Below are 19,626 nucleotides of genomic sequence, written 5' to 3'. Positions count from 1 at the left end.
CATCCCTAGGACTGTATAATACATGAGCCTTTGTTTTATGCTGTGGCAGGCTTTCTGGTTATTTGTAACTGTTAAGTTAATCTGAGAAGATGGTAAATTTCTTTACTAATAATCAGTGGTGATAGATGGGAGTGTGGAAAGAAGAGTCTTGTATAGTTGTGGTATGAAAGGCTTTTCAGCAGGAGGGCTGAAAGAAATATCCTCCCTACAATAGGAAGACAGGGAAGTTTACAGTTCCCTGCTGTTTCATGAGAATATTAGGTTGCTATGACAATATTAAAGATATTAGGATGGTATTTGAGCTGGAGGAAAAAAAAGGATGGAACATCAATTAAGTGCCCTGTTATTGGCCTAGGATGCCTGTTAATATAATTAAGTGTCTCACTTATATAAAACACACAATTAAAAGATGATTTCATTTTGGCATTTTAAAAATTAATTATATTGCGCTTCATGGAAGCAATTTATATAAAGAGCAGGCTTTTTTTTTTTTTAAATTGTTGTTAATGCAGTTTATTCCAAGCAGTTTCATTGCTGAGTAGAATTACAAAGAGGTGCTGATATATACACTAAACACATGCAGGCATGTATAGTTTTCTGCAGACTTGAAAGCATTTCTCTCTTTTCAGGGAGAACTTGCCCTGTGAAGTGTATACAATATTATCCTCTAGGAGGGAGAAAACAGAATGGAGTGGGGAAAAATATTCTGCAGCAATTCCAATGAAGCTCTCATTCCCCTGACCCCGTCAACATTGCCATTTACAGTAGGATCCATAGAGCTGCCTCCCTCATGCAAAAGCGAGCTTTCATCTTAAGTAATACTTACTGGACAGCTCTCAAGAATACAGCAGAGCTTTAACTGCAAGATTCTCAGGGATTTTAATGCAAATCACACATTCCTACACCCTGTTCTCCCATACACACCTGTGAAAATATACCCCTAAGTATCCTAAATAAAAGTGAAATTGGAGATATGCCTGTTGCATGAAGCTAGACAGTTATAGCCATCTTTTTTTTTTTTTTTTTATGGAATCCATTCATTGGAATGCATACTATGAACAACCCAAACGGCATAAGTCTGCCCCAGAGGTGTAGACTTAAGATTAAATATGCGTATGAATAATTTTATTTTAAAGCATTTAATTTGAATGCATTAGAGCTGGGTATCATTGGGGAAATAAAGACTGAAAATAGTCAACCAAGAGCTGCATAACCATCTCATACATCCTTCACAGTTACTTGTTTGTAGTTTTTATTAAAAATTAGGAGTCACATTCATCCCTGGTGTCACTGTGGTGAAGTCAGTAAAGTTTAGGGATGAAGTTAGTCCAAAGAGTAGTTCGCTTTGAACCTCTCATTATTGCCCTGTATTTCTCAGAATTCTTCCCTTATTTGTCTCCATTACATTAAAACAGGTTTCTTGTCCTTAGCTTTGCACTTTCTTCCATGCCTCTCTTCAGGCCTGGAATGCCTGATTCCAACTGATCCATAAAGTAGCTGACCCACCCTACGTCAAATCTTTCTTCAGAAGCCATTTTGACTGCGATGCCTACATGATACTGCCAAGTGATATCGTAGGTAGACAGCAAGTATGAACTTCAGTTATTTATCTTGTGTGTTTATATTTGATAATTTATTATTGTTTGTTTTTATAAATTAACTGTCTCGAAACCATCCAGCTGTGTATATAGGCGGCCTCTCTAAAAGCATGTTGTTAAGGTTTCTTGCCTCGTCTCTTCCTTTTTCCTTTTGAATGTTTGTTACAGCTGCTGTCTTAAATTAGACCATAAGCTCTTTGTGGCAATGACTTTTACTCTGTTTCTACAGAGCCTTGCACAATAGGGCCCTGGTTTCACTTGGGGCCTCTGGGCATTTCTGTAGTAGAAACTGATTTTTTAAATTTTTTTTTAAATCCCCTTTCGTACCTTTTTTGAAAACTTTGCTCAAGAAGATAGTTGTCCAGACGCTCTGAAAATAATGTGCTATGAATTGATCATTTTGGTTTGTGTAGTGGAGCTCAAGTGACCTTTCTGGAGCTTTTCAGCCATTTTTCAATACTTGAAAAATGGTTTGCATAAGTTCTGCTGACTTCCTTCTTTTTGCTGCTGCTTTTTTTTTTTTTTTTAAAAGACTTTGGTGCCTCTTCATGTCCTCTTTACCTTGAAAGTTGCAGTAAATCCCAAAGCTGGAATATTAAGAAAATCTTAATTTACAAAGAGTTATTCATAACTTATTAACCAATAACTCCCACTTATTAGGAATGTTGCTCCTGAATGCATACTGGGCATACTGAGGGAAGAGCATCTGTTTCCCCTGGCTCAGTGCCACCCGGACTGCATTTCGGCCAACAGTGCTGGGTTTTGTGTATTATTTTTTTTAAAGTGGAGTCATTTTCTAGTTTAATATAAAAACTTGTCTAGTAATTGGCCGTACTTCTTATCACCAGGAACAGTACTAATTTAGTTTTGCTGACAACAGCTACCTCTGACTCCCACTGCTCTGATGAATCAGCGCCTCTGGAGGTGACTGACAGGAGACCCTGCAGCCAGATGTGCTGAATTAGCTTTGCAAGAGAAGGGTAGATTCAGAGATAAAATAATGCCAGTTTAAAAAGGGAATGGAGATAGATGGGAAGAGAACTGGTGCTATATAGTTGCTCTTTCTAGCAAAACATTCTAGTTATACCTCGGATATACCTACGGCCTGATTCTCATTTACACTGAGGCTGCTTTAAATTGCTCTGGCAGTATAAGAGGCCTTTAAGAATCAGGCCCATGGGCTGCATTACTAACCTACAAGATTGCCTAGATGCTGGTAAGACTGCTCTCATTTATTCATTGTTGTGCTTGGTGCTGTACAGACAAGTAAAACTTGGTCCTTGTCCTAATGTTTTTACAATTAAGGAGCCCAATTTGACTCGTGCTAACTTCAGTGAGACTTAGATGTTCCGCAGTTTACATACATAGGTTAGTTTATTACTAGATTTTCTTCATGAAGTGTTTTATTACACATCGGATGATTGCAATTATTTGTAAGTAAAAAAATCAGAGGTCTTGTGTGATAATGACCATATTTTGGCTCAGGTCTGGTTTACAATTGCGTCAGTTTGCTATCTGATACGTTACACATCAGGGGTTGAGGGTTCAGTACACAGCAGGATTTGAGGGTTCAGTCTTGCTTTCGCAAAATCATAGACTTAATATAATAGGTCTCTTCCAGCTCTGTTGTAGGGCAATTTGAAGTCCAAAATTATTTTGTTTTAGAAACTACTTCAGATATCTGCAAGTGTACTGTCTCTTTGAAAGTGTCATCCAGAGGAGCATCATCTGACCAAGTTATGACCTTATTATTCAACTCTGGAGATTCATTGGTAGAATTTTAGATTGTTGCCTTTTGAAAAATTGCTGATCTATCTCCAGTCTGGATTGTAGCTGTGAGCGCTCATTCCCGGAACTTCGCATACTGTTGTAAATCAGGACTAACTCCAGTGTAGTCATTGGCATTGCAGTCACGTAAAACTGGAGCGAGATCAAATTCAGCCTTATTTCTTCAACTTCACATTTTATTAGTAAAAAGTGTTCAGTAACTACCCTTTTGTTATTGGTTTTCAAGCATCATTATTTTTAATAGTCTGACATTTTACAGTTGTAATTAATATGAAAAAGCTGAGTGGTTTGCTTTTCCTCTTAAGATCCAGTGGATTGCTCTTTTTGCCATGAGGAGATAGATATCTTTTTATTATTTTCATCTGAATACATAATTACTGCCTGTTAAGTGGTGGTGTTTTAGTCCACCTCAAACATACATAAAGCCACCAAAAGGCATTGCATCTTTCTGTGTTGTACCATTTTGTACACTTTTTTCTATAAATAACTCAGAAAATCAAAGAAGTTATTGGAGCATTTTGCTCTCTGTTGTACCAAACTGAGGCAGCACAAGAGGATGTTTTATCTATCCTGTTTTTCCCTCCTGATATTGGAAGGCATTTGCTTTGTTTTATTCTGAAATCCAGGCAATTAGAGCCTGAGAATGTGACGTTTACAGTGGTTCGACATTTCCAGTGATAGAAATTCCACCAGCTACTATACAGAGGTGCTCCATTCCAGTAGCTGTTCCAGGTTCTCTATGTGAGTGCCTATTGTTCAATCCCTGGGTTGAATGGGAGATTTGTGTGAAGTGGTTTCCCACAATAATACAATGTACTACTCACTGTCAATACCACTTCAACTAGGGGGCCAGACTAACAGTAAATAGCTAAAGTTAAAGAAGACTGCCTTGCGAAAAGGTGTGCTGAAAGCAAGTTGTTAATGGAATCTGCTGTATTTATTTTCTGTTGCTTGTTTGCTGGAGATGTACATAAACATTTAAATCTTGTGGGGGGAAAGTAGCTTTTTAGTTAAATTGATCCATGTCAATAGACTGAAATCAATTACTGTAGATGAATTATGACTGGCTTACCTTTGACATTTTTGTGTGATAATACAAAATATTAATAATTTAAATGAGACAAGAAATGCTTTCATGGTCTTAACAAACCAGTTTTACTGGGGAGGAGGGTAAGGTCGGAGGGGAGGACTCTGCATCGCTGAACTGTGACATTAATCTAACTGTGACCCTAAATACTTTTCAGACACTAGCTGTGGGCTTAAAAAAATTTAGGTGAAGCATGTACCATATCTGCCTTCAGGTCTTCATATGAATATTACATGTGAGAAACATGCTTGTCTGTGATACAGATAGCCTAAGGCAGGGGTTCTCAACCTTTTTCTTTCTGAGACACCCCCCCCCAACATACTATAGTATGTTGTATAGTATGTTGTATACTCATAGTATAGTAAAACTCCAGAGCCCAGTGGGGGGACCTCAGGGCTCCTGCCTTCAGCCACCATGTGTGTATTGGGGCCCTCAGGGCTCAGCTGCAGGGTGAGGTGGGCTTGGGGCTTCTGCTCCGCAGGGCCCCGGGGCTCTTGGCTTTAGATCTGGGGGGAGTGTCAGGGTTTGGAGCTTCAGCCCCACGGCTCCATTCCTGGCTTCAGCCCCGCAGGGCACTGGGGTTTGAGGCATGCAGCTTCGGCCTTGCAGCTCCGGCCCTGCAGCTCCGTTTCTGACTTCAGCCCTGCAGGTGGTGCTGGTGCTCCCCATGGCTCTGCTCCTGGTTTCAGCCCCGTGGGGCCTTGGGGCCTCACGCTTCAGCCGCAGGGCCCTGTGTCCCCCTGAAACCAGCTTGCAGCCCCCTGGTTGAGAACTGCTGACCTAAGGCCCTGCTCAACTTTATGCCTTATTGACTTCAGTGGAAGGCCCCCAGTGGCACAGCACTCTTCCTTCTGTGGCTTGCCAGCTCTTTAGCGATAAGCTGCAGAGTAGGATGATCCTGAATCTTTCCTGCGCTCTTTGGGGTGGTTTGTAATAGTTCAGAAGAGCAGAGGGGTTGTGGATATGGTTCAATATGCTCTTACCCCTTTCATCTTGTGAACTTGTGTGGAAGCTGGCCACAATCTTGCCAATAGACATTGTTCTTGTTCTTCAAATGGTTTTTATGCAGGGAGCAGGGAGAGAGGTAGCTGATGAATATCCATGTTTGAGGGAAGTCACATGCAAGGTTATGAAATGTATGCATGTTTTTACCTTTATAAAATAATCATTTGGCAGAAATTTAAAGGGACATGCCAAAAAGGTAAATTTGATCCCGAGTCAATCTTAAAACTGTTATAATTTGTTAAGCTCCACAAAATATTTGAAAATCCAGCAACCACCGATAGCCACTGCTGTGGTAGGTCCACCTGGTGTCTTTATTTAAAGAGGCGGTATGGTGCATCCTGTGATCATTAGAAAAGGAGGAAGAAAGATGCTCTTGTTTGGGAGAAGGAGAAGGGATACAATAGGCAAGGAAAGACTAAATATTTTTAGCTCCTAGAAGACATTTATAAACAGGTAAAGAAAAAAATTCTTGTAAAATAGCCTAAAGTTTTATTTGTTGTTTGGCTATCAGTAATTTCAGTGATATAAGCTTATGACAGTTTGAATGACAGTGTCCATTAAGCACTGTTTTCATTTCACAGAGCAACGGTGTATCTATAAAGTAACTGATTTTTCAGAAAAGCAGGGTAATTTAGCTATAATACTATCCACACAAATGGAATGCGGTGCATCCATGGGTTATTTTGTTCAGGTGTTCTCATTATAGATCTTAATTGATTTTATTAGGTCAGATTTGCTCCTGGTGTAGCTCATGGATGTGAATGAATTTGATGCCATTGTGTTTTATCTGAGTTCATATCCCTTTTTAGCATGTTAATTGTGTAGGGCCACACACACACCAGGAAGAATGTTTGTAAATTTTCAACACTGCACAAGGTATCTTGGGACAATAGAAAACAACATGGAAAAAGGCTAGCAGAGTTGCATTATTTCTTTAATGATTAAGGACTCCTCTGCGTACCAGCCTGCTGACTTTGTTCTGGTACTTCGTCAGAGGTATCATACATTGATTAGTTTTAGTTGCCTCATAGTATAATGCCATTTAAACTAATCTCCTCATTCTTAAACGTCTCCTTTCCTGTTATGCTGTTGTATTCATGATATTTGCAGCTAGTTAACAACATGTTGGATGTTCTCTGTGCCTCCTTCCCGTATAATTGACTTATTGAATGTCAGGTTCTTTTCTAATTACTTTGGCTTCAATAAATGAAATAGTGCAAACATTAGACTGGAAAAATTGATTCTCAAAAATGATATTGTGCACAAAATTGACCTTTTTTTGCTGGGCTAGAAATTAGAATAGTGTTTAGCACCTGTGGTTTTTGTAAAGTTTCACTGAGTAAATTAAAATTCTCTTCCCAGGGATAGAATGGTGTAACCTGTTTAGATCAGAGATGGGCCAAAGCTGCAAATTTAAAACAGATTTTGCTCCTTCACCCCTTTTCTGAAATTCAAAGTTAGGCGTCAAGTTGCTGATTTAGGCCCATTTCTACTGCACCTAGTAACCTATTCTCCATACAGTACATGAGATTGAACTGGAAAATGATTCTTTCCCAAATACAGGAGGCTTAATTCATTAATAATGCCGACTCTGGCCCTAATTCTGCACTTGTGTGAGTGCTGCCACATTGAAGTCGCTGTTGGATTAGACTTCGAGGGTGGGATTTTCAAAAGCACCTAACTGATTTAGGAGCACAACTCCCATTGATTTTCAATGGGAGTCAGAGGGACTGGTGGTCCAGTCAGGTGTAGAGCTGGTTGGAATATTTTTGATTAAACTTTTGTTGTTTTTGTTGAAATATGCTACTTAATAATGTATTGATTTTGATGAAGTCTCTGAGGGGAAAGTTTCTGAGGTTCAGGTTGGACTTTCCAGTGAGAAAGACAGGCCCGAACTGAAAACTGACTTTTTAAATAAAAAAAAATTGGAGGTTTTGACAAAATTACATTTTGCGAAAATGTTCAAAAGGTTAAATTTTTTGTTCCAATGTGGGGAAAAAACAAACAAACTTCAAAAATTATTGTGGGAAAGGAATTGCTGTCCACCATCCAGCTCTACGTAGGTCCTTTAGACAATCCCAACCATTATCCCGTTTTAAAGTTGTAATACACCATTTAACCAACTGCATTTTGTATATATATTTTTAAACTTAAACACTTGTTTTCATTTATCTGAGTGTTTTCTACATGGCAGTTCTGATAGGGTAATCTGATATTTGTGACACTGTTGTAGAGAAACAATGGCCATCCATTTTCTAAAATGCCAGTTAGTTTTTCAATCAGACATTCCTGCATTTTATATTCGTTTTGAAAAGAAATAAAGGATGAAGATCAGTTTGGCACAAAGATCTGTCTTATCCTAACCAATCCAATTAAAACTTATGAATTGTTACAAATAGGTCTGTCTCTTGGGTTGCTTTCAGATTAACCTACCATGTTTGCAATTAGACAAAGAAAGAATGCTTTTAGGTTTAAGTTGTCTTTCGGACAGATGTGATTTAACTAGGCTAATGAACACACATCAGACGAGAAGACAAATTCCAGACTACTTGTTCCCTGACCAGCCAGCTGTGTGCATACCTCCAGGTACTGCTCATGTCTCAAGAGGCTTTTCCTACATGAACAATTATCACCACTCCTGCTTGCATTCAAGTGGCAAGCCATGGCAAGAGTTTTTCTTGCATACAGCTGCACTTGCTGCAGAGCTGGAGTATACTGTTCACCTGGAATAAAAATAGAATCACATTGTACATGTTGATTTAGATACATTTTGTGAAATATGTTTTTAAATAACAACATCTGAAAGGCTGACTGGATTCGTTAACTGGGGTTTGTAAAAGCACTTTGAAGCTAGTATGCGGGTGCTGAGTATTATTATTAATAACACATAAAAGAAGCACTTTAGGAAGGTCAGAAGCCTTACTAATGGGAAAACTTGAAGTGGCTGGGTGCCTAACATGCGCTTTTCAGTTCTCTTTCTCCAGCAGAGGCAGTTCAAAATCATCCCAGTTGAAAAGCCCTAATCTCATCATGTTGGGAATCTGACTTCTCTAATTAGCAAGACAGAACTACTGTGCTACCGATGCTCATACATTTAAAAGAACCGACGTGCTTTCTAGAAGTGGACTAAACTGTACCAAGGAAACATTCCTTTTTATGGAAGAATACTTTGCACTGCAGTTATTGCCTGTTCAATGCAGGAAAATGAAATAAAATGAACTTTTCCCTTACCAAGCCTCCTTTTTATTTATTTACTTTTTTTCTTACTGCATGTACTTCTGGAAACATTTGAGTACTAGTTCTTTTAGTTCTTATGAAGTGTCAGATAACACGTCTCACATATTAAGTCCAATGACTTTAAGGGGACAAATCTTTATAAGCACTGAGAACCTTCCAGGGGTCTTTAGCAGAGGTCTGAACCTTTCAAGGTTTGGCCTCTTTGCAAGTAAGGGTGCTCATCACCTCCCAGGATCAGACACTTAGGTCAGGTCTACATTAAAAATGCTGCTGCCCTCCCATCGACAGAGCACTGTCTACACTGGGGGTTAGGTCGGTATAACCATGTTGCTCGTGGGTCTGGAATTTTCACAGCCCTTGCAATGCCGTTATACCATTGTAAGTTTGTAGTGTAGACCTGGCCTTATTTTTATATTATCTCTTAACTTCTCTGTTTTGCCAGCATGATATACATAGCCTCTGATGATTTCCTGTGAAGTTACAATGTCCATGCTGTCCTTGGCTACTTTGCTTTTGGGTAGGTGTTGGCAATGAGCAGATCGGAAGGATGTGAATTAACTTCCTGCGGAAGATGGTTAGTGTTGCTGGAATGTAAATGGTGGGGAAGGAGAGTCTGTTAGATTATATGTAAACTATATGTATCTTAAAACATTCAGGTTTCAGAGTAGCAGCCGTGTTAGTCTGTATCCACAAAAGAAAAGGAGTACTTGTGGCACCTTAGAGACTAACAAATTTATTTGAGCATAAGCTTACAAAAGTGTCACAAGTACTCCTTTTTTTAAAACATTCAGGTGCACATTCAAAATGGAGAAAATCCCCTTCCATCATGTGCATGTATGTGAGAATTACAGCAAACTAGATTATCTTCTTCAGTTGTTACCATGAGAGTGATTTAGTTGTTTTCATTTGAGATTCTATTATGTTACTTTTTTAGTCACTGTCGGTACTTATCTAAAAGCTATTTCTAGCATCTCTGGGTGGGTCAGGAAGTGCAACTTCATTTGCAGAGTCAGGATCCTGAAGTGTGAGTCGGGATGATTACTTTTTAAAGGCAATAGATGTCTTGGGATAAAAAGGCAGAGCAACTTTTGTTGCAGAATTCTTTGGATAAAACTGGTATTTTGGAATAGTATTTTGGAATAGGGAGCATCAAGCCCTTCTCCAGCAGGTGGCCAAGAACTTGGGGTTGGAAGTGCACGACCCAGATTTGGTTGTTTGGATTTCTTTCTTAGGACAATACAGTACCATGTTCACTTCATCTTGAGAAGTAATTTGCAGAATTTAAAAACCAATTGTTTAAAAGCCATGCATATTAAAGGTAATTGAGGAGGAAGTGTTCTGCAACAATCCTCTTCTGTTTTTCTCTTCTTGTGGGCAATCTCTGGGTTTCTATGGTGGCAATAATGTACAATCTTAAACTCATATGTGGTGATCTAAGAAATGGGATGATCTAGTAGTTTGAGAACGTGATTGGAAGCTAGGAGCTCTTGAATTCTAGCTCTAGCTCTCTGCTGGAGCCCTCCAGCTTTCTGCTCATTGGGTTACCTTGGGCAAGTCACTGAGATTTTCTTTCCCTGTTTCTCTATCTGTAACATTAGTATAGTACCTACTTTCCTGTCTTGCAGGGAGGTTGTGAGGATTAATTAGATAATGTTTGTAAAGCACTTTGAAGAGATATGGGACTGCCTTGTCAGCAATCCCTTGGAGTTCGAGGGTGATTGTCTTCCGTAAAGTGATAGTCAGTTATTGCTGGTGGATGCACAGGTGGCTAATGAGACCAATCCGGAATCCACATGTCTTGTCACAGTTGGGGGAGATGTTTCCCAGTGGAAGGGTTGGAGCTGGATTGTTGAGTCAGACTGCAGTGCATTCTTTCCTCTCCCGTTTCTCTGTTTCCTGTTGTCTTTGTTGGATCTCTAAATACTGGAATCCTTGAAATATGCACCAGTGGATTGTGACCTTGATGTGGTGGAATGGCTTGTGTGTTGCCATGATCCTGAGAGCAATGCCATCAGGAGTCTCTGTCATTGCTGGCAGAGTCATCTAAAGTAGCATGGTGTGGAAGGTGAGGTTCCAGATGACCAGTGATACAATTCCCTCCCCCTCTTTCTGCCCACTTAGCAAGTCCTCAGTGGCAAAGCAGGTGATGAAGAGACAATTCCTCTCAATAGCTTTGCAGGCAGATGAAGGCTGCAACAGGATGAAGGTCTCTAGTCGTCTTGGTTTCCTTGCCTTTGGATTATGATCCTCATCCTGGCAAGTACTATGTGGACACTGGTGTGCAATGGTGTCCCACATCACAAGAAATTACATACAAGCATCTTCCATATTCAGGTCTGACACCTGTGGTGATCAGCAAGTGGCGTCGGGAACAGGACAGTGATGACTGGAAGCTCCTTGTCCTGAACTAGCATGGAGTCGATGCTCCCCATACTATGACCAGCATCGTTCACCCTCTCGCCGATTTCCCTCTAGATGTCGGTCCCGATCGCCGTCACCATGGGAACACTCCCCATCTTATTGCTGGTCCCCCGGCACCGTTCCCCCTGACGCCGGTCTCCCAGGCACCGAGACCATTCTCCCCAGTACAGTCGCTGTCAGTTACGCCTGGCCAGCAATCATGGCTAGCCACAACCAGTAAACAGACTCAGGCATCAACAGCTCCTCCCTGGTTGCCAGAAGAGGCCCAGTTCAGCTCATCGTCCTGGTCTTAGCGATGGGATTGGGCACTGGAGCCTGCTCCGTCGTCCAGGGCACTGCAGTGGCAGCAAGGCCAACACAGTGGCTGTATTGGGGAGCGTGGAGTGTTCCCGTGATGACGATGCCCCCTTCACATCACTCCTCAGGGGCTGCGTAGGAGCAACAGCCAGTGGTCCTACTGGCACTGGGTCTGGTACTGGAAGCCCATTCCAAGGTTAGGGTAGAGGATCCCGTACCCACCCCTAAACCTCCTTCTCCTGCGGCAGCTGAGCCTCAGTGCCTCCACTGGAGTCAAAGTCGTCTTCATCTTCCCCGGATGAGGCAGGCCCGGGATGATTTTAGGGAGCATCAAGCCCTTCTCCAGCAGGTGGCCAAGAACTTGGGGTTGGAAGTGCACGAGATGATGGAGCAGGAGGATACCCTTTTCAATGTCCTCTTGGCCTCCACGCCTGCCCAGGTTGCCTTGCCCATAAACGACGGGGTCCTCAAGATTGTCAAGTCACTGTGGCAGTCCCCCTCCTCCATCCCGCCCAGCTCGAAATGGGCAGAGAAAAAATACTTTTCCTGGCCAAAGGTTTTGACTACCTTTATACTCACCCACCTATGGGCTCGCTGGTTGTGTCTGTGGCCAATGAAAAGGACAAGCAGGTCCCCACCGCTTCCACTCCAAAAAATAAAGAAGTCAAAAAACTCGATTTATTTGGCAGAAAAAATTATTCAACAGCGAGCCTACAATTCCAGGTGGCAAACCATCAGGCCCTGCTGGGCCGATATAATGGTAATCTTTGGGACAGTCTTAAAAAGTTCTCGGATTCCCTTCCTCAGGGTCAGGCTCAAAAGTTTGGCACGCTGGTAGAGGAATATACTGCGGCAGCCAGATGTTCTCTACAAATGGCATGGGACTCAGCGGCAAGGTTGGTCGCATTGGCTGTGGTCATGCGACACAGTTCCTGGCTCCAGACGGTGGGCCTCTCCCAGGAGATGCAGGCCTCGATTCAGGACCTCCCCTTTGACGGAGTTGGGCTGTTCTCTGATCAGACAGATGCCAGGCTACACGGGTTGAAGGACACTAAGGCTACCCTTCACTCATTGGGCATGCATACCCCCACAGTCTGCCAGAAAGCCATTTCGGCCTCCACCGCCGTCAAGACCTTGGCAAGCCCATCAGGCATCTGCAAGAAGAAGGGATGCTGGGTTTAGCCGTTGCCGCCCTTCTTCCTCCTGCTTGCCAGCCTAGCCCGGAGCCACTAAACACCCGGGGGGCCAGAAGTGATCGTTTTGAGGGTGTGCTCGAGAGCGACACCCCAGTCATCCATCTGGATCCTGCCTATCCTTTCCTCAACCATTTTTCCCGTACCAGCTGGCCTGGTTGTGGGTTACGTCAGACCATTGGGTTCTGGACATAGTAGCTCGAGGCTATACCCTGCAGTTTTTGGATACCCCTACTTCCTGACCCCCTGCTTTCCCGTCTCTCTTCAGGGACCCCTCTCATGAGCAACTTCAGGTTCAGGAGGTCAACAAGCTCCTGCAGTTGGGGGCTGTGGAGGTGGTTCCTCGGGAAATGGAAGGAAGAGGATTCTATTCCTGATACTTCCTAATCCTGAAGGCCAAGAGGGCCTCAGACCCATCCTGGACCTGCGTGGCCTCAACAAGTCTCTCAAGAAGATGGAGTTCTGCATGGTCTCCCTGGCCTCCATTATCCCTTCCCTGGATCCAGGGGACTGGTATGCTGTTCTTGACTAGGTCCCAAGTCAGTGCTGCAGGGAGTTCCCTTTGTGTCCCCAGCACCATCGCTCACCCTGGTCTCGGATGCTTCGGACCTGTGCTGGGGGGTCCACCCGGGTGAGCTCAACACCCAGGGCCGCTGGCTGCAGCATGATCTAGCCCTTCATATCAATGTCAGGGAGCTCAAGGCAGTGCACCTGATCTGTGAAGCATTCTTGCCCCACCTGAGAGACAAGGTTGTGCAGGTCCTCATGGAAAGTACAGCTGCAACGTATTACATCAACATGCAGGGTGGTGCCAGGTCTTTGGTCCTGTGTCGTGGGGTGCTCAGCCTCTGGAACTTTTGCATGCGGCATGCCATCCATCTGGTGGGCACCCACCTACCTGGAACCAACAGTGTTCTGTCATGTCACCTCAGCAGGACCTCTTCGTCTCGCCAAGAATGGTCCCTCCATCCAGAGGTGGTCAGCCTGATCTTCCAAAGGTCGGGGACTCCCCAGGTGGACCTGTTTGCATCTAGATGGAACAGAAAGTGCCATGTATTCTGTTCTTTGCACGGCAGGGACAAGGGATCCCTATCAGATGCCTTCTTGGTTCCGTGGTCAGGAACGCTGACATATGCTGTTCCGCCAGTGCCGCTTATCCACAGGGTCCTGTGAAAGGTAAAGCAAGACAAAGCTTCTGTCATCTTCATAGCCACAGACTGGCCTCGCCAGCACTGGTTCAGCATGCTGCCGAGTCTTTCAGTGGCCGACCTGCTGCAGTTACCTCTCCGACCAGATCTGCTGTCCTAGAGCCACGGCAGTCTGCTGCACTCGAAACTGGCGTCACTGCACCTGAAGGCGTGGCTGCTTCGTGGCTAAGTATGGATGAGCGAGAGTGCTCTGCTGCAGTCCAACAGGTCCTGCTGGGCAGCAGGAAGCCTTCCACCAGGGATACCTGTGTGGCAAAGTGGAAGCGCTTCACATGTTGGGCCTTGGACAGAGGAAGCCCCACTGCAGGACATTCTGGACTATTTGTTGCATCTTTAGCTCCAGGGCTTGTCATTGTCTTTGGTCAAGGTACACCTGGTGACCATTTTGGTGTTCCGTCCTCCGTTTCAGGGCAGGTCAATCTTCGCCCATCCCATGACAGCATGCTTCCTGAAGGGTCTGGAGCGCCTTTACCTGCATGTCCAGGACCTGGTCCCCCCCGTGGTACCTGAAACTTGTGCTTTCAAAGCTCATGTACACCCCCCCGCCCCACCACACACACACCGCTGCTCGAACCCGTAGCTTCCTGCTCCCTTCTGCTTCTCTTCTGGAAGGTCTCATTCTTGGTTGCTATAACTTTGGCCGAGCAGGTGTCTGAGATCAGGGCGCTCACATCGGAGCCGCCTTATACAGTCTTCTATAAGGACAAAGTCCAGCTGCATCTGCACCTGGCTTTTCTGACCAAGGTCGTTTCGCAGTTCCACACTGGCCAAGACATTTACTTAGTGGTACTCTGTCCAAAGCCTCATGAATCAGATGAGGACCACAGTTGCATACGCTGGACATCAGACTGGCGCTGGCCTTCTACATTGATAGAACACACCCAGTCCTACGGGTATCACTAAGGCAGAAATCTCTGATGGCCGCGTACGTGGGTGTGCGCACACCTAGAATGGAATGAGCATCACATCTAGAAGAACAACAGTTACAAAAGATAGGTAACCTTTTTTTTTTTTAATAGAAACCAGTTCATAAAGCTAAATATTTAGAAGAACTATTACTTTGCTAGGTTCTCATTTTGGAATTCTGTCTACCTTAGCTGGAAGAGGTTTTTTAGTTTTGTAAAAGAGAGAAGGTGGAAATATCATGAATTATCTTGGCTTGTACCATAATTAAAGTGAAGTCAAAACCTTCTAAGAAAAATTAGATCGTTAGGCTGTCTCAATGTGTTTAAACTCCTCTTGGAATTTAAGGATAACTGTCTAAACAAATTGGGTCACGTTAATTCATCATATATGGAAATTTGTTTTGGATAGTTCTACTTCGTTCTTCTGTGTTTTTAAGTTTCCATCTGTTGTCACATGCAACTAGTATATGTATTACAAATTCATATATTGAATCAATAAGGAAACGTAAGGATCATCAGCTTATTTTGTGAGAGGTAGGACATTGCATTACGAAGTAGAAGATCAGATCGAGGGACATGATCGTGCCCCTCTATTGGACATTGGTGAGGCTTCATCTGGAGTACTGTGTCCAGTTTTGGGCCCCACACTACAAGAAGGATGTGGATAAATTGGAAAGAGTCCAGCGGAGGGCAACAAAAATGATTAGGGGACTGGAACACATGACTTTTATGAGGAGAGGCTGAGGGAACTGGGGATGTTTAGTCTTCAGAAGAGAAGAGTGAGGGGGGATTTGATAGTTGCTTTCAACTACCTGAAAGGGAGTTCCAAAGAGGATGGCTCTAGACTGTTCTCAGTGGTAGCAGATGACAGAACAAGGAGTAATGGTCTCAAGTTGCAGTGGGGGAGATTTAGGTTGCATATTAGGAAAAACTTTTTCACTCCGTGGGTGGTGAAACACTGGAATGTGTTACCTAGGGAGGTGGTGGAATCTCCTTCCCTAGAAGTTTTTAAGGTCAGGCTTGACAAAGCCCTGGCTGGAATGATTTAGACGGGGATCGGTCCTGCTTTGAGCAGGGGGTTGGACTAGATGACCTCCTGAGGTCCCTTCCAACCCTGATATTCTATGATCAGGTTCACAGTATTGACTAGTAAACATCAAAAGGTTTGGAAGATTAGTTTGGGTGGAGAAGCATCCAAAAGCTTGGATGTTTATCCTTACTTCCTTGGTCAAGAAACTGAGCTGAAAACCTTATGAAATTTCTAGTATTTCCTGGATATAACTAGCTTGGAAAAACACAGTCTCTCTCACTGAATAGTGGTATTTCCGTATCCTGTTCCAGCCAAACCTTGGGAATGCAGACACTCAGGAAATATTTTCTAAAAGTTTAAATTTATTCAACTTTTTAGAACCTAAAAAAAGTTGGGGTTTTGTTTGATTCAGGCTTTGGGTTAGTTTATGGTAGTTCATATTTTAAGGAAAGCAGAGAAGTTCTCATGTCTTGAACTCGGAATTTGTTTTCCCAGCCCCTGGGCCTGGAGTTTTCTTGCAAGTAATATGCTTGACTTCTTAGAGACAAAGTTGATCACAGTTCTTGCATACTGACTTGTGTATGACAATCAAATTAATGAAACTGGTTGTATGAGAGCAGCTGTTGCATGGGGGCGTGGGGAGGATGTTGGCAAATTTGAAAAATAAATTGTTTTCCTCTTTTTAATCAAGAATCAGTCAGAAAGAGAAACCTAATGGGTCAGTATCTGAAGCTGGTTCTAAAACTTTAGGGCTTGATACATTAAAGTCTATGGTATAATTTCAATTGGGACTTCAATTGTTGTATTTACAATAAGGCTTTCTGGTGAAAATTTCTCACCATTGTTAAAAACCTGGTGCACTTCCACCTAGTGTAAAGAAGGTTCCTATGGTTGCCAGCGATTTCAACAGCATGCTATCTAACCGTGCAGAGAACAGGTCTACATGACCGTGCTGGAAAATGCTGATGGCCAACAGTGCCTTGTCAACAACTAGTGTTGCCAGTATTGGTGGAGTTGCACCAGTATTGGCAATAGGAGGAAACTTTTCTGAAAAAAAAAAAAAAGGATAGTGTAGACATGGCCATAGTGAGAAGGTAACTACTAACCTTTAAATAATGACATTCAGCAAATACACGTCAGCACATTGGTTGGTTGTGCCTGGAGTGGGGAAATTTACCATGGAAAAATATAGTTTCAAACTACAATCTATGTTTAAATAAATAAAAATGGTGTTGCATTATTTTGAGATAAAAAATCTCTCTTTTAAAACTCAGACTTCCAGATTCAGACTGGATGGATTTGTCATTTATTTGTACATGCATTTTAATGTGTTTATAATGGCTCTTGTCAGCGTTGCAATCCTTTCAGAACTCCTTCATGAAGTTATATGTATACACTTAAAAAAATGAGAATGAATTGAGGACATATGTGCTCTAGATTGGCTTGCCAGTAAATGCCAGAGAAGGCTCACTATTGTGATGCTATCCTCTATGTATGATTGATGAACTCACAATGCAAGTCTTCATGGACCAGGGATACAATTCGCTGTTGCATGAATTAATCCACTTTAATTGGAAAACAACTAGAGTCATGTTTTTTGCTAAGTGATCTGTACAACCAGGACACACAATGGTTACAGCTAGGTTTTGCAGGGCCTTGGTTCTATTGCCAATCCCCGGCGATTAAAAATGATGAATTGTGGGACCTCCAAAATTGTGAGATTTTAAATAATTTTGGAGTTTGATTATATTCTGGGATTTGAATTTGTAGGGTTCATGTTTTCAAACTTTTCTCCACAATCCTGAGGGCTAGAAAATTTTAAAAAAATGAAAGCTGAGATTTTCATGTAATCTCCTGGCTCCAGGATCTGGGGCTTTAAGAAGCCCCAAGGATATTGCAAGACTTGCAGTAAAAATTGTGAGAATTGGCAAAACTACCTTGGTGAAGAAAGGTGTGCAAGGCCTCAAGCAGACTTGTGTAGGTCACATGACAAGTAGAGAAGACTTTATCAGCTGCCAGCTTTACGTTTCAGAGCCAAGGAGATTTTGGCAGATGATGGATGGGTTGGATCATGGTGCTTGATGTTGTGAGCCAGGGAGGTATTTGGTTTCCAGATTCCTTTTTTATTTGTGTGTTCACTGTGGGACAATCAATATGTGGGGCAAATGGTATAGGGTTGTAATATAGGCCCACACTAATGCTTGACCCAGGCCTAGAATGAGACTTAAAAACAAAGACATGGACTTACTGTTTAGCTGGTCAATAGTTATATATGTCCGCTTTTGTTTGTTACGTTATGTTACTCTTCCAACTTGGTGAGAATTTGTGTCCTATAATTGGGTCTCCGATAAAAGGAGGAGAATCTGTCATTTTGAAATAGATGCCCTCTATTTATATCAATTTGGAGTGACAACTAGAAAAGCTGTATTTTCAGGATAGTGAGAACATCAGAAAGAACTATGTGAATCATGCAAAATTTGGCACCAGCTACATTAAAATAGCCTTTACAGATGTATGCCAGAGGAAGGGTAATGGTGCTGAGCAGGACACTTGTTTTAGAAGAGATGTAGGTTGGTTCACCATCACTTTCTATGTGTAAAGATGCTTGACATGATAAGAGTGAAAGGTTCAACGCTATTCAGCTTAAGGGGGTGCAGAGTTTTAAACAGGCAATTGAATCATTCTCAGTACACAAGTGGGCTGTCTCAGTTAATCAGAGTATTCACTCATGGTCTGATTTATTCTCTGATCGTTAGATTGCTCTGCAGCTGACTGGATTTTAATGCTGAGCTCTGGATGGGCTCATTTTCAACAGATCTAAGTAAATAAGTATATAATGGTGAAGAGAGAGCATATTTCAGTGTCCCATCCATTTACATTTAAACGTGGCTTTTAAAAATCTAAATTTAAACACTAGCAGCAGGAGAGGGAGTGGCTTAGTGGTCTGTGTATCAGGTTGTAAATATCTAGACTCCATGGAGCCACAGGTTCTAATCCCGGCAGGGTTGACTCAGCTTCTCACCCTTCCTATAGTAGATAAATTGAATTCCACACTATTTATGTTGTATGGCTCTTGTAGCTTGAACTTTAAAGGGCAAAGTTCTGTCTATTCCATGGAGACATTAGATCCTACAACACTCTCCACGTGAATAGGTTTTCCTTTATTTTTTCTCCCCCCCCAAAATTTCTATTCTGCACAGAGCTGTTCAGCACTATGTGTGCCAGTTACTTACCTGGCTACTACACTTCACCACAATTGCTAGGTTTTCCTACCTGAATTTTATTGATGCTGTATATTAGTCATTTGTAAGCATTTTGGGATTCTTTGGCATGAAAATATCAGAGGGATAGCTGTGTTAGTCTGGATCTGTAAAAGTGGCAAATAGTCCCGTGGCACCTTATAGACTAACAGATGTATTGGAGCATAAGCTTTCGTGGGTGAATACCCACTTCGTCGGTCATGCCATGCATCCGACAAAGTGGGTATTCACCCACGAAAGCTTATGCTCCAATACGTGTGTTAGTCTTGAAGGTGCTACAGGCTTTGGCATGAAAAGCATTAAATAAATTTGATTAGCATTAGGATCATGGGGATTTGTACAAAGATCGTCTTCTTTTGCTGTGATAAATTACTTGACTTTAGGTCCTATCATTTATTCATTAAGGAACTGGATTATTGCCTTGTAAAACAGCATGATGCTACTATTAACTGAATTATAAGACTTGTTATTATAAAGCTTTCATCTGATTTTTAGTAACATTTCAAATAATTATCTGCGAGGGATGGTGGTATAGTGAAGGTGGTGTGTTTCATTACAAATTCTTCTTATTTGCTGTCCTACACAGTGGTCCACTTT

General features: G+C 42.3%; 1 protein-coding gene across 1 annotated transcript in view; it reads left to right on the top strand.

Moving 5' to 3' along the window:
• Window positions 1-19,626, top strand: part of FNDC3B (fibronectin type III domain containing 3B) — a 366,117-nt gene that overhangs the window by 54,682 nt on the left and 291,809 nt on the right. The gene's annotated exons all lie outside the window — the stretch shown is intronic.

Source organism: Caretta caretta, chromosome 9 (assembly GCF_965140235.1).
Source record: "Caretta caretta isolate rCarCar2 chromosome 9, rCarCar1.hap1, whole genome shotgun sequence".
Classification (NCBI taxonomy): domain Eukaryota; kingdom Metazoa; phylum Chordata; order Testudines; family Cheloniidae; genus Caretta; species Caretta caretta.
The sequence above is the reverse complement of the archived record's forward strand: the minus strand, read 5'-3'. Positions and strand labels throughout refer to the sequence as shown.